Source organism: Cnephaeus nilssonii (assembly GCF_951640355.1).
Source record: "Cnephaeus nilssonii genome assembly, chromosome: 5".
Taxonomy (NCBI): Eukaryota; Metazoa; Chordata; class Mammalia; order Chiroptera; family Vespertilionidae; genus Cnephaeus; species Cnephaeus nilssonii.
Window position 1 is genome coordinate 49,926,490 of NC_137076.1, and position 16,359 is coordinate 49,942,848.

Consider the following 16,359-nt stretch of genomic DNA (forward strand, 5'->3'; position numbering starts at 1 on the left):
GCTAAATACTGAAGAAATAAAAGGTTTATGCACAATCTTCATGACAGCAGCGTTTGAAAGTAAAAAATGGAAATAGCAGTTGTTCAACACAGGATAATATCTAGATAACTAATATGTTCAGTTAACTAGGTAACTGAAAAGGTAAGAAGAGAATGCTAAGGTATCATGGAGGTACCAACTGCTAGAAGCAGCTATCACCCCTGGGGCTGGGGCACAAAGAGAAGAGATTAGATTTACTGAACTTAGTGCCTTCTTTTTTTAATTTAAAATATTTTTATTGATTTCAAGAGAGGAAGGGAGAAGAAGAGAGAGAGATAGAAACATCAATGATGAGAGAGAATCACTGATTGGCTGTCTCCTGCATGCCCCACACTGGGGATCAAGACAACAACCCAGGCATGTGCCCTGACCGGGAATGGAATCGTGACCTCCTGGTTCATAGGTTGACACTCAACCACTGAGCAACACTGGCGGGGCCACTTCTCTTTACTGTACTTGATTTTACGAAGTTAGTTAATTTTAGGAACCTCAGTTTCATAGTCCTAAAAAGAGAAACAATGCTTATTTTAAAGTGTTATCATAAGAACAAGTAAGATGATTATTTACAGAACACCTTCTACTATAACATTTGTTCAGTAGGTCGCAGTGTTGAAATCACAATACTCATGTCCAGACTCTAATTGTTTGTCTGACATAATTTCCAAGTAGATATAACAGTATCTGTATTGTTTCTGTATAACAATATAAACACAAGGGTTTCTGGGTAAGGCGTAAATTCAGTCAACCTAATTATAAGTGTTTGCTTATATTAACTCATTCCATACTTTCAACAATTGATGTGGTAGATGTTTTTATTTTTCCAGTTTTACTGACAAGGAAATTCGTGCAAAGAAAGTTAAGTGACTAATTCTAGGTTACATAGCTAGGAAGTGGCAGAGCTAGGATTTGAATCCAGGTCATTAGTTCCAGTCTGTCCTCTTACCCACTGTTATCATGTTCCTTTAATAAGGCTACTAATCATCTTATTCTTAATGCTAATTCTGGGCATTTGCAGGACTGTCTTGCATGGTTATTAATAAGCACTTTACCCAGTTCAGCCAAAATTCCTAGGGAGAATCATTGGCTTAGAAAAACCACATCTGACTAAGTTGAACACATGAAGAATGAGCAGAGGTGGTGTCTCCTTTCACAAGGGTGTCTGGATGAAGCTTAAATTCTGTTAACCTAATTACAAACCATTATCCCCTATTATAGAAAACTCTGTCATTGGATACAAGAAAATCTTCTGCAAACGCTTGTCCCTCAGGAAATGTTTAGCACTGGTCTCAGAAGCCCAATTAAATATGATCAAAACTGTGGTGTGTCTTTTTTTTTTTTTAAGTTATACTTTAAAAATTTTTTGAAGGGAAATAATTCATAACATTAATGCAGTTGTCTTTGTATGGTAACACAGTGGGTAATTTTCTTTTCTTTTTCTTTTTAAAAACCTTTTTTTTTCTAATTTTTTCTAAATATGAAAGTATTATTCTAAAAAGAATTTTTTGTGTGAGTTCCCTGTAAATGTTAGCTATTAAACCCTTATTGGTGATAACATTAACAAAAGAAAAACAACCAAATCAAAAAATGGACAACAGACCTAAATAGATACTTTTCAAAAGAGGATATAATGAAAGCCAAGAGACATATGAAAACATGCTCAAAGTCACTAATCATCCAAGAGATGCAAATCAAAACGACAATGCGGTACCATCTCACACCTGTCAGAATGGCTATCATCAACAAATCAACAAACGACAAGTGCTGGAGAGGATGCAGAGAAAAAGGAACCCTTGTGCACTGCTGGTGAGAATGTAGATTGACACAGCCACTGTGCAGAACAGAATGGTGTTTCCTTAAAAAACTGAAAATGGAACTCCCATTTGACCCAGTGATCTCACTTCTAGGAATAAATCCCAAGAAACTAGAAACACCAATCAGAAAGGATATATGCACCCCTATGTTCATAGCAGCACAATTTACCATAGCTAAGATTTGGAAACAGGCTAAGTGCCCATCAGCAGATGAGTGGATTAAAAAACTGTGGTACATCTACACAATGGAATACTATGCTGCTGTAAAAAAGGAATTCTTACCATTTGCAACAGTGTGGATGGAACTGGAGAGCATTATGCTAAGTGAAATAAGCCAGTCAGAGAAAGATAAATATCACATGATCTTACTCATTTGTGGAATATAATAAACAACATAAACTGATGAACAGGGACAGATCAGAGACAGAGAAGCATCAATCAGACCATCAAACCTCAGAGGGAAGGTAGGGGGAGGGCAGGGGATCAATCAAAGGACTTGTATGCATGCATATAAGCCTAACCAATAGACACAGACAACAGTGGGGTGAGAGCCTGAGTGGAGGGGTGGGGGGGCAATGTGGAGGATAAGGACACATATATAATACCTTAATCAGTAAAGAAAATAAATAAATTAATTAAATTTAAAGATTTTTTTTCTTAAGTGTGAGAGAAAATAGCTATTAAGCAGTTGTAAAAGGAATTATACTGCTGTGTGTTAAAACTGCTACATTTTTTCAGACTTTTTCCAATGTAAGGACACTCATACACTGCATGTGTGTGCAGACATTTTTATAAAGAAAAGCAGATTATTTTGTTCATATGTCTTCATACTCTTTCTTTTCACTTATCAGAATACTGTGAATATCTTCATCTATGAATAAATACACATATATATTATACTTTACCATATGTGGGGTGGGCAAAAGAGGTTTACAGCTGTTTGTATGGAAAACAGTACAGTAATTAATAAATAATAATACAAAAATAAACTCTGTGTTTTGTATATTCACAACTGTAAGCCTACTTTTGCCCAGCCCTGTATTTATTTGTATTCACTTACTATAATTTTTAACCATTCCCCTATTGTAAATATTCATGTGGATTCCATTTTATAACAATAAGAGTCCAAATTTTATACATTTGTTTTAACTGCTTGTTTAATTAGTTCCTCAGTATACATTCCAAGAGTGGAAATACTGGGTCAATAGGTATATATCTCAGTCTTTTAGTGTATAGTGACTCATTGTGCTACAGAATGTGGCTCTAAATAACTCTCTACCCTGTAGTATCTCAAATACCTGTTTCCTTAGAGACACACCATGTTCTTTATCACCTTCCGCAATAAGAAAAGCCCAACAAAATCTAAAGGCATTATTTCTTATTTCTGTGATAAATCCTGAGCTTCATGTGCTTTTGTGTGTTTCTTCTGTGAATTTTCTGTTTTTGTCCTTTGCCCATTTTATTTATTGACTTTTAAAAATTGATTTATAAGAGTTCTTTATCTTATACTAGAGGCTTGGTGCACGAATTTGTGCATGGGTTGGGTCCCTCCGGGTGGCCTGCGGGGATCGGGTGGAAATCCATAGTCCAATGCCGCCTGCCCCTCCTGCCTGCTGCTCCCACTCATTCCGGCCCCGCTGTGCCTGCTGTGGGATCCCTCCCAGTCAGTCTCGATCAGGAGAGGCAAGCGCTGCTGTAGCAGCGCTCACCAGCCATGAGCCCTGCATTTGACACCCGTCCGAGGGAGGTTGGGAGGGCCGGGACCCATTAGGCCCTCCGGGCAGGTGGTAGGACACTCTTGCTGGCCTGGGATCCAGATTCGTCCTGCTGAAGTTTACACCAGTTGTCAGGGCCACCTGGCGGCTGCTTTTATATCATTTCTTCCTTGCAGAGTGTCTAGGGAGGGGAAGTGGCCGCAGTGCCCAAGGCCAACTTCCAGGAGGCTGGCAGTGCTGTTGGGATCATGCTGGCAGTACAGGTCCATCGGTGCCTGTCCTGTTTTCCAAAGATTGGACCTGTAGGACTACTGAGGGAGTGAGTGGCTGCCGCCAGGCTGGTGGGCTGCCAGGACGGGTCGGTCAGCTGAGTGGGCGCTCCCACTGTGGGAGCACAGTGACCACCAGGCGGCAGCTCCTGTGTTGAGCGTCTGCCCCTGGGTGGTCAGTGCGCATCACAGCAACTGGTTCTTCGGTCGCTTAGGCTTTTATATATATAGATTACCTTTAATGTTTTTACCATTTGGTGAGTTAATTGTACAGAAATTCCTATTCACATGTGTTTCAAATATTGCATTTTAAGGAAAAGGTAAAGTGCCTGTCCTGAGGCGTCCTGGGGCACACAAATGCCTGTGCAGAAACAAGAGCTCGCACACCTCTGAAGCAGAAGAGCGTCCCCCAGCCTGGCCCCGGAGGCACAGGAAGAGCCAGTGCTAAGCTCACAGCAGAGTCTCAGGAAGAATTCAGCCTGGGTGAGAACTGTTCCCTCCGCCCCAGGGAAAAAGGTTTCTCCTCACGCAGTTTCTTCATGAGACAAAGCTAGAGCTTGATATCAAACTGGGCAGTGTATCCTTCCCAGTTCCTCTCTGCCTGCTCAGGGTTACTCATCCCTTAGATCTAAGCGCAAGCACCACTTCCTCAAGGAAGTGTTCCCTGACCTTGCCCTCGAGGTCAGACCTCCTCTTTTATGTTCATTAGACAGTGTCCTCCTTTGCAGCCTTTCTCACCGCTGAGATTTTACATTTATTTGCCTGATTATTTGATTCATATCTCTTTCTCACTAAAATGGATATTCCCCGAGGACAGAAACTGTCTAAACGGTTTTTGCAACTCTTCCATCTCTCTACACTTAGCCTGTCACACGCATGAGTGAGATTTGCGAGGTAAAGGGATTGTAGAAAAACATGCATTGTGATTTATCATTAACATCCACAGAGGAGAGTGAGTTCAGCCATTCTCCATGAATACTTTTGACATTTTCATAAAATTATGATTTTTAAGAGCCACTTCAGATGTTATTAAATAGAAATGTCTAAACTTGTGAGATCATGATTTACTAGCAAATGTACATTCAAGTGCCCCATGTGAACAAAACACATTTTTCTCCTTAGAGTTCTAGGTAAGCAAGGCCTGTCTAAATAGAATGATTTGTCATTAAACCCTCATAACATTTTTGTCTTTTAAAATGCTATTTAATTTTTTTAATTAGAAAAATTACAATTTATATTCAATATTATTGTGTATTAGTTTCAAGTGGACAGCATAGTGCCTAGTCAGTCATATACTTTACAAAGTGTTCCCCCTGGTAATTCAAGTACCATATTTGTAATAACAATATTATTGAGCATATTTCCTATGCTGTAGTTTACATCCCCATGACTATTTTGTAAGTGCCATCTCTACTCTCATAACTTTTTAAGAGGCTATTGATTAGCCCACAGAGACCTAAGGATTAAAGGGAAGTACTCCTCTCTACCTCTGCAGCTCAATGTGATGGCCACCAGGCACATGTATGGAAAAGTTGAAAGATGATTAGTCAAATCTGAGATATGCTGTAGGTGTAAACTATGTGTGGAATTTCAAAGGCTCAATATGAAAAACAAGTGAAAAAAGTCTGAATAATTTTTATGTATTGAAATGCTGTATATTATTTGAAATGATACTTTAGATATACTGGGTTAAATAAAGTATGTTATTAAAATTTATTACACCTTTTCCTTTATACTTTTGATTGGGTCTAGTGGAAAATTTACAATTAAATATGTGACTCCCAATATATTTCCATTGGATGGCGCTACTCTTTATTATAACTCAAAGATACAAAACCTTCACCAAGCTAAAAATCAGCTTTATGCATATTTACAACATATTTAAAAGAATTGCAAACTTGGAATTCTGCAAAAAAAGTGCTAAAGCTTACCCAATGGAAGTCTTCAAGTTTCCAGTGAACATTTATTATCTCTTATTTCACCCACAATTTAAAAACATTTTACCCATTCACTTTCTAAGGTTAAAGAAATAAAAAGGTAGCCATTACATTAGTAAGCACATGTATATCTGAGGATTCAAACTCATACTCCGTCACATCTTGTTTGGTTGACAATCTGGTAAAAAGGAAGGTAATAATAATACTATGAGGAGGAGATAGAACAACAGATACGGTGTGCTTAGCCTCTGTAGTCGCGCCGGCCTTTCTCACACAGTTCAGTCCAGCTACTGAGGTTAGAAAAAGTTAAATGATTGACCATAGGGTGTTCTCCACTTCAGAAACCATAGGATAAGTGCTATCCAAAATTATGAAAACAAAGCAAAAAAAAACACCCCTGAATTTTGGTGATTTTTGTCTATTAAGGACAGCTATTCTGAGATAAATGGGAAAACCGTGACAGGTGGGGAGCGATCGTAGAAGGTGAGAAAAATAGGGGTGTGTTCTGGTTCATCAAAATTTTATTATAAAGAAGCTTACTTTAAAAATTAGTCATGTTTATTGTATGACATGAGAAATTTTAGGACAAATACAGATCAAACAGAATGTTGTGCAATAATACCTTAATATTGACATCGGTTATTACCACCCACTTGTTTGTATGAAAGTGTTCTGTCCTGCTGCCTGTGTCACAGGCCACCCTCTGTGTGCTTTCATGACAAGCTCTTAATGGAACCTTTGGGTTATTATACACTTTGGCCGAAGGGAGTGAATGACCGTCAGGGCCGTTCACTGACTTCAAATCACATGTTATCAGTGAAACCTTCACTGCGGAGTTTCCTTTCATTGTATCTCCAGGCTGACCGTTTCCTGTCAATGTCCTTAGAACGGAGAATATACTGAAAACTGGGGTCAGCCACTATGCCGCTAACTCTACACTGCTGGCTTTGGAAGATAAAGCAGTTTTTATTTTGTTTTGTTTCAAAATATTTTTTTTTCTTTTTTTTTAAACACCAATATTACATTTTTCAGTGATTTGTTTCTTGTTAAAAATCAGCAAGGTACATTTGAAACAGTATATAGTGTTGTCCAAAGATTCACCCACTGCAAAATGAATTAATTTCTTATTGTGCATATTATCCTTCATTCAAGAATTTGCAGGCTCTGTCCAGCACATGGTCTTTGAGACAGCACAGAGTTGGGGAGCAACTAAAAGCTGATTATGATCTTTGTAATATGGGGGCTCCTGAAAACCTAGTAAGCCATGTACAATGATTAGCTCATGGAAAAGTATTAATTAGAACTATAAGGCAATATTGTCCAGATGTCCATAAACTCGTGTTCACAAACTTGAGTTCTTTTAGAATAAATTTCATAGGTCACTTTCCTTATTCCTTCATCATTTTACTTTTGAAAATATAATTGAGTTGTTATGTTGACCATGTTGGAAAAAATAAGCATATCAACATATAAAAAAATGGTCAAATGAAACCCCAAATATAAATGTCAAAATAGGAAGACTTTGTGCCGGTGACCAGAGGACAGTTAGCACAGCTGCTTGAAAGTGTGACAATCATCCTCGCCCTTTGGATTTCCCCCATTTTTATTAGACCAGCTAATGACCAAGGTGTGAAGGATTAGGATTCTGAGCTCTCAGTAATTAGCAGTGTACAACCTATTTTGATTGGAAATGACAGAAGGAGGTGGAAGCCACTTACATGTGTGTGTAGGGTCTGGGGGATGGGATGGAGGAGTCTTTCTGCAAAGGTTTGCTATTGTGCTCTTGTCATCACTACCATTTAAGTGAGTTCCTTCCCCTTTGGCTTCAGACCCTGTTTCCTGCTCTGTGAGGAGAAAGCTATCTTTATGGGCAATAAAATCCAACTGATAGTTGCATACAGTAAAGCAAAAAAATAAAATAAAATAATCACTTGAATGAAGAGGTAAAATGATCCAATCATTTTATACAGTCATGTAGTGAAGAATGTCCTTAATCAACACCTCCGATGCAATTGTTTGGCAATAAGCAAAAGCAGAACTGGATTCCCACACAGGTAGATTAACATCATTTTGACGGAGGCAAGGAAGGGCTCTCCCCTGGAGAGAGGGTCTGGACAGAGGTCTCTGAGCAGGTCCAACTCGAGGAAACAGGAGTGCTATAGGGGAAGAGAGAAGACAAGAAATGAGAAATGAGAGTCAATGGAGGACTGAAGAAAAGATTGTTCTGCATTTTATTTTAGTTCCAATTAAGCTGCTGAGCAGGGCTGAGACAGAAGAGAAAATATATCAGTTGCACGGTTGTCTTCAAATTGATTTTTATATTATTATTGTCTTTTTTTGTTCACTGATTGTTGGTTGGTGGATGTAAGAAACTCAACCATTCACTCTGTTTCCTCACTGGTCGGTGCCAGTTGAATCACCTTTGGCTTCTAAGTGGAAATTTCTGATTCTCTTGCAATTATCCACACTAGTGTGATTTTTCTTTCATTTTGTGAGTTCCAGGGTCTCTGTTTCTCTGTCACAGGCGCTCCAGGGACAGATGGCAGAGGAAGACACCAACTGTCTGACAAAAGACACTACCTGGTTGGCGCTCTGAATGCCATGCTGAGAAGCAGTAGCTGTCACCAAGGAAGTAAGTAGCAATTGTTACGTAATTGTACATGGGAGCACTTGGTTGTATTCAGTTCTGCGGTTAATTATGTACTGCCCTGTATTTTTAATCTGGATGTATATGTATCTGCAAACTGTTAACTCCTTGAGCACAGATAGTGTCCTGCTGCTTTTATAGCCTTCAAATACCAAGAAACAAAAGAGAATTAAAAAAATATTTGATAAATTATATTCAACACTGGACTTGTTTCATGAGGGCAGGGCTGTGACCATTTTATTCACCATTGTATCTTTAATGCTTACCACAGTTCCTGACATAGTTAGATGCGTCATAAATATTTGTTTAATGGATGAATAAATGAACTTTTAAAAATCATGAATTAGATTTCAGCTGAGGTTAAGGTTGCAGTGAAGGGCAAGAAGAGTGAAGTGGAAAAAATTCCTTCCTTTGAATGATATGTACTGCTAATGGTCGCCTGAAGACCATTTGGTATTTTGTTTTTGTTGTTGTTTTTAATTGAATGTATTGGGGTGACGTTGGTTCATAAAATTATATAGGTTTCAGGTGTACAATTCTAAAATACATCATCTGAATATATAGTGTGTGTTCACCGCCCTGTCAAGTCTTCTTCCATCACCATTGCCACCCCCCCTTTACCTTCTTCTACCTCCCCCACCCTCCTGTCCCTCTTGTCATCACCATACTGTTGTCCGTGTCTATGAGGGTTTTTGTTGTTGTTTTTTCACTTAGTCCCTTCACTTTTTTCACCCATCCCTCAGAAGACCATCTTTTTACAGTTGGTTTCCTCTACCTTATTGGCCTGTGGTCAAAAATAAGGGCAGAGTCAGGGAAACTTGGATGAGCTCTAGCTATGCTTCTGCATCTTTAGAGCCAGGATATATGCCACCATTCACTACCCCTTTCCCAACTCCCAATTCCCTCGGCAAAGGCTGGACTTGGGCTGAACGCCTGACTTTGTTTTGGTTAAAAGGATCAGCTTATATTTTCTGGTCAAGTAATATTATCCTTTGTGAAATCCAAAGCATATGGTTTTGATCATTTTACACTTTAAACTCAGAGGGGAAAAAAATCTCTTGACTCTAACATTTTTTGCAAGGCCAATTAGAGCTCATGTTTACATGAGCACCTAGATTTATACTCAATGCTCACAGGTGTCACCCATAATTTATTAGTTCTACTATTTCAATACATAATCAATTCTAGTCTTTTTTCACACGCACTAGATTAGAAATTACATACCATGTGTTAGGCTTTTTATATCTCCTGCTTGGCACATGACATGTATTCATTAGCATTTGTTAGGTGAGTGAATGAATGAGTGGCCATTATATTTTGTCTCACTATTATTTCTTTTTCTCCTTGAGAGCAATTGCTATTTTTTTAGAATATATTTTTTTTCTCCTCTGATTCATGTTGATGTCCTGTGTTTTAAGACCTTATGCTGGGAAATCCTAATTTCCTATGTCGTAAGGTTGACTACTCAGAATCTTCACAGCCTTGGTTTGTTACAACAAGTTTCCAGCATTCTGATTCATGATCGCCTCATTAAAATCAGAACAAAATATACAGGGAGAACATTTTCCATGCACTCCTCAGGATATTTTTTTTCCACCTTTTCCTCTGCCCACCAAGTTGAAACCATAGCTAGAAACTTAAAAAAAAAAAGGCAGCTGAATGGGTATCTCAAATTATAATTTGATTTACCTAGAGTTAAATATGAAAAGTAATAAAACAATCTAACCATGATCACCTAATATAATCAGGAATATATTTAAGAATTTATTTAGGAAATGAAAATAAAAATAATAATGATGTATTTAAAAAAAATGCCCTTGGGATGTGACCTAAACATAATGACTATAGCTAACACTGCTGTATGATATACATAGGAAAGTTGTTAAGACAGTAGATCCTAAGAATTTTTATTATAAGGAGAAATTCTTTCTTTTTTTAAATTGATATGAGAGGATGAAATTTAACTAAACCTAACATGGTAATAATTTCACAATATATGTAAATCAAACCCTTATGTCACATACCTCAAACATATATATGATGTTATTTCTCAATAAAGTTGGAAAAAAATAAAGATCCTTAACATTTGAGTTTACAAATTAGGTCTCCTATCATCATAATTATATTCCATTGTAGGAGGCATACTATTTAAAATGAATGTGCTCTTTAAAAGTTTGTGCTGTTTTCTCACTAGCCCATCAGATAAGATAATGTAGGATTTTTCTCCTCATGTTTAGAAGCAATTAGAACAAGTTAGTTGATCTGATCAGATCAGCCCTCAAAAGGTTACTATTACAAAAATTTCTGATTCTAATACTATTCCTTCTCAGATTTCTAAGATCATTTTATGAAATGTTTGGAATATTTTTCTTTTAGAAACATACTTTTCATTCTAATCTACAAATCTGACATCCTGAAATAGATTTTGAATATAGTCCTTCTTGTTTACCAGTTATAACAAAAGATGAAATAATTTATTTTGAAATAACTTTGAGAGCATTTATGAAATTATAACATAGGTATAACTTGACCATGATCCCATCCCTCCATCTATCCCATCTGTTTGGCCCCAGCCCTCTAGGCCTATCTTGAGCCAAAGGACGTCACCCTGAGCTGGTTGTTAAATAGCCTGGAAAAGGTGTTGGCTTGTAACTTAAATTGTATCATCCCTAGTAATATATTTTATACAGGATTTTATAAACACTATCCTTGAAAATCCAGAAGAAATGATTGCCAGTGATACTATTTCTTGGGGCAATATTTTAAAGTGTGAGGGCAACTTGCTCCACTCAAACACTATAAACAGATACTTTATTCTTCATCTCTTTAAGAATATTGTCACACAGTCTCTGGGATTTGCTTTTTTCACTCAACACTATATATCTTTCTAGTCCATCTTTGTTGTATATCATTGATTTGCAGTGTTTTGTTGCATGCATTGTATAGTTATTGTACAATAATTTACCCATTCTCCTGCTGATGAACATTGGGATTTCCCAGATTTTTTATGCTATGAACTTCTAGTGTACATGTATAAGGCTTTATCTAAAGTAAGTATGTAGGAGAATTGCTAAGTTGTCATATATGGACATCTTCAATTTTAGTAGAAAATGTTAATTATTCTTTTTAAATCTGTTGCTTATACATTCTCATCAATATTTAGTAGACTAAAACTTAATTTTCCTCAATTTAGGAACATAAAATAGAATCTTGTGATATTCTTAATTTGCATTTCCCTTACAATAAATGAAGTTGTATATCCCTTCATTTACCTCTTCACTATTCTTGTTTTCTCTTTGGAGAAATACCTGTAGATATTTTCTTCCTTTTTTTTTTCTATCACATTATCTGTCTTTTACTGATCTGTAGGAATTCCTTATAAACTCTGCATACTAAATGATTATTGGTTATCTGTTGCAAATACATTTTTCTAAAGGGTGGCTTGTTTTTTCACTGTATTTATGGTGTCTTCTAATATATAATTTTTTAATTTTTAGTCTAGTGTAAGTTATTAGTCTTTACTTTTTTAGTACTTTTTTGGCCCTCTTTAAGTAATTCTTCACTACTCTGAGGAAATTGGATTTTCCAATTATGATGCTTTCCTATTTTTTTTGCCCCCAAACTGTTAATTCTGTCTTTCACATTAAATGTGAAATTAATTAAGATTAAATCCTTAATCTATCTGATAATTATTTTTATACTAGAGGCCCAGTGCACGAAATTCATGCACAGTTAGGGTCCCTATGCCTGGCCAGCAATTCTGGCTGCCAGCTGGGGCCTTCCTTCAGCTGCTGGCTGGGGCCTTCCTTCGTTCTGTGCCACCCCCTGGTGGTCAGCACATGTCATAGCGAGTAATTGAACTCCCAGTCTCCCAGTTGAACTCCAGAGGGGACACTTTGCATATTAGTCTTTTATATATATAGATCTGTTATGAGATTGAGATTCAATTTCATTTTTTTAACAACTTTTGTAAGAATTGTTCTTAGGTATGCAATGTATTTTGTTTCTACAGGAAGTGATAACAATTTTAAAGTATTGATTTTCTTGTATTTGTTGATGATATACAGAGACACAACAGGTATGTCACTGTTGATCATATCACTGGCCAGCTTGCTATATTTGTGTTCTAGCAGTCTGTAAATTGTGGAGAAGTTTTGTTTTGCTTTGTTGTACAAACAATTTATTATTTGAGAATAATGACAATTTTTGTTTCTTTCTTTTTAGTTTGTATGATTTTTATTTCTTCTTCTTGTATTAGTTTGCTGGCTAAAACTTCCAGTACTATGTTTGATGGCATAGTGGGATTATGTGTCCTTAACTTGTTTATGATTTCAAACGGAGTTCTCCTTATGTTTTACCACTAACAACAATATTTCTTTTAGCCTTATGTTTTACCATTAACAACAATATTTCTTTTAGCCTCTTATCAGGTTAAAAATTCCCTTTTATTTCTAATTTGCTAAGATTTGCTATGCTGAGTTTCACCAAATTTTTGTTTTTAATGTATTTAATCTTTAATGTGGGTGAATGACATTTTTAGATTTTTAAATGTTAAACTACTCTTGGATTCCTGGAATAAATACCACTTGGTCATTTGTGAATTGTGTATTTTTTTTAAATCTACTGCTGTATTCATTCTGGTCCTATTGCATTTTTATTCATGACTGAAACACACCTATAATTTTCCTCTCATATAATCCTTGTCTGATTTTGGTATCAAGGTTATATTGACTTTAAAGGAGTTGGGAGTATTTCTTGCTTTTCAACTATCTTTAAAAATGTACACAAGATCAAAACAATTGGTATTTTGAAAGTTTTGTACAATTTGTTTGTAGAACTGTTTTGGCCTAGTGTTTATTATGTACATATTTTAACTACTGACTCAATTACCAGTTTAATATAGTTAGGGTATTTCCTTTTTAAAAAAATAAATTTTATAAGTGCTATTTTCATCAGAATTTGCTCATTCTACATATATTTTCAGTAATATAAAGTTTTTCTTGGCATTTTCTTATTCTTTTAATCTCCACTATAACTGTACTCTTGTTGTCTTTTTGATTTCTATGATTGGTTGATTGGTTGTGTTTTCCCACCTTTTTCCTGAACAGTCTTTAGAGGTTTGTCTTGTGGCTTAGTTGATTCTTTAGGTCAGTTATTTCTGCCTTAAAAAAAAACCACACCTCCTAACTTCTACATACTTTCATTTATCCTGTTGTCTTTTTACATATTGGAAGATTAATCTATTAATTTTTATTTTCCTTTGAAGATATTTACAGCTATAAATGGCTATACTCAAAACAATTAACAAGGTTTGTTTAACATGCAATGTTTGTACAATTGTTCAGTTCTAAGTACCTTACAGTTTCCATTATGGTCTCTTTTTACCCCATAAGTTATTTGTAAATGTATTTTTAGTTTATAAATATATGTAGTTATTGTTGTTTTTTGATATTGTATCTTCATTGCATAGTCTTCAAAGAACATGGTTTAATAAAATGATTTTTTAAATGACACCAGACCTGATTTTGGCTTAAGTTATGGTTAATATTTATAAATGCTTTATGTTTGTATTTATTGGATGAAATATACTCTCTAATTGTTGTATATAGCAATCAAATTTGCTAAACCACTGTTGTTCAGATCTCCTCTACCATTAGTAATTCTTTTCTGTTTTAACTGTAAGTTATTGAGTGAAATGTGTTGAAATCCCACCCCGCCCCCCAATGGTGGATTAGCAGTCCTTCCCTGTGTTCAATAGACTCGTACTTCCTATATTTAAAGACTAATTTTTTCCCCCACAGGGATCTGCGTTTATATTTGTTAAATCTTCTTGATGAATTTAAACTTATATCATTATTTAATGATATTTTCTAATCTTTAACAATAATTTTATTTTTAAAGTCAATTTTGTCTGATATGAACCTAGCCACCCCATCTTTTTTTGGATAGTATTATTTTGGTGTATGTTTGTTGTAGCCAGAATTCATGATGGTGCAGTGTAGTCCCCAATTTCTGGTAATCACTTTCTTGAATAGTCACTTCCCATAATGAATAGGGTTGACTTGTATAGTCACTAGGATACTGCATAAACAGCCCTGTGTAGCTTCAGGCCCAGGTAACAAAAATCCCCATGGCTTCTTGGATTGTCTACTCTGAGAGGTGTCATATTGTGAAGATGCCAGGCCTATAGAGTCCTTCAGCCCCAGTCAGGCCTTGAGATAATTATAGGCCCAGCCTACATCTTATCTGTAATCTCTTGGTAGCCCCAGAATTTTAATCACGTAGTTAAACCACTTCTGAATTGCTGATCTATAAAAAAATGTGCAATAAAACATGTTTGTTTTAAGCCATTAAATTTTGAGATAATTTGTTCTGTAACAGGAAATACATATTGATAAACATAGATAGAAGATGCAATCTGATTGCATCCTTTTACTTTCATCTTTCTGTGTAGTTATATTAGGGGTAAATAACACATAGTTATATTTTAAAATCCAATTCAATAACCTCTCTTTTTACTGGGGACATTATTGGTTTACTATTATTATTGATGTAGTTTGATTTATTGCTACCATTCTACTTTTTTGAATTGTCCCACTTTTTATGGTCCTTTTCTTATTTTTTTCCCTTTTTAATTAATTGGTTAGTTCTTTCTTATTTCATTTTCCCCTCTATGATGTTAGAATTTTTATTATTTTATTTTTTTACTTGGTGGCATTATCAAAATTTTTGCCACTCATATTTAACTTATAATGTTCAAAGATACCTAAAGTACTGAAAAATATTATTAAGTTGTAAGAATACAATAACACTGATTACTCCCCCTTCTGACGACATTTTGCTCAGTGTTTTAGAGTTGTCCCTTTAAATAAAACTACAAATAATTGAACACTATTTTTATTATACCATGCAGATACTATTGTTTAGATTAAGATACATGTCACTATTTTATCACTATTTTTTTCTTGCATCACAAATTATCCTTCTGTGATAATTTTCTGTTTTGTGGAACTACATCTTTTAGAAGTTTCTTGAGTAAAAAATTATTAGTGGTAAACACTTTTTTGTTCATCTAAAAAAGATTGTATTTCACTCTTATTTTATAAAAACAATTTTCAGGATAAAAATATTTTTTGATTGCAGTTTTAATAGCGTAGCAATTACTATTGAGAATTATTCTGTATTTCTAATTTTCTGTCTTTATTAGGTGATAGGTCTTTATTCTCTTGATGCTTTTAAGAGTTTTTCTTTTATTTAAGGGTTCTGCAATTTTGGCAGAATATATCTATGTGTGAATTTCTTTTGTTTATACTGCTAGATATTTCACGTATTTTTCAACTTTTCAGCCACTGTCTAGTCACATATTTCCTCCCCACCATTGTCTCTATTCTCTCTTTTTTGGCTTGCAACTACACATATGTTAGAACTTTTCATTCTATTTTCTATATATTTTAACTTCTTTTTTATATTTTCTATTTTTTCCCTCTCTCTACTACATGCTAAATAATTTCATCAGCTATATATTCAGTCCACTGTTATTTTTTTAGCTATGTCTAGAAAGGTGTACATAATTGGTTTGTGTATTTCTTTTATTTCAAAATTTTTTTATTTCAAGAAATTCCATCTCGTTTTTTTAAAGTCTTTCTGACCATTATTGATGGTCCTGTATTGCTTACTCATATTTGTGGTTCCATATTTTATTTTTTAAGCATTTATGATATAATTTATAATGGGTAGAATAATGGCCACAAAGGCCCAGAACCTGTGAATGGTACGCTATGCGGCAAAGGGTAAATAACATTACAGATGGAATTAAGATTTCTAACCAGCAGATAGAAAAAATATCCTGGATTATCTATAATGTCCCAATATGATCACATCAGTCATTAAAATTGGGAAAAGGAGGCAGAGGAAGTGGATTAGAGGAAAAGATGTGACATT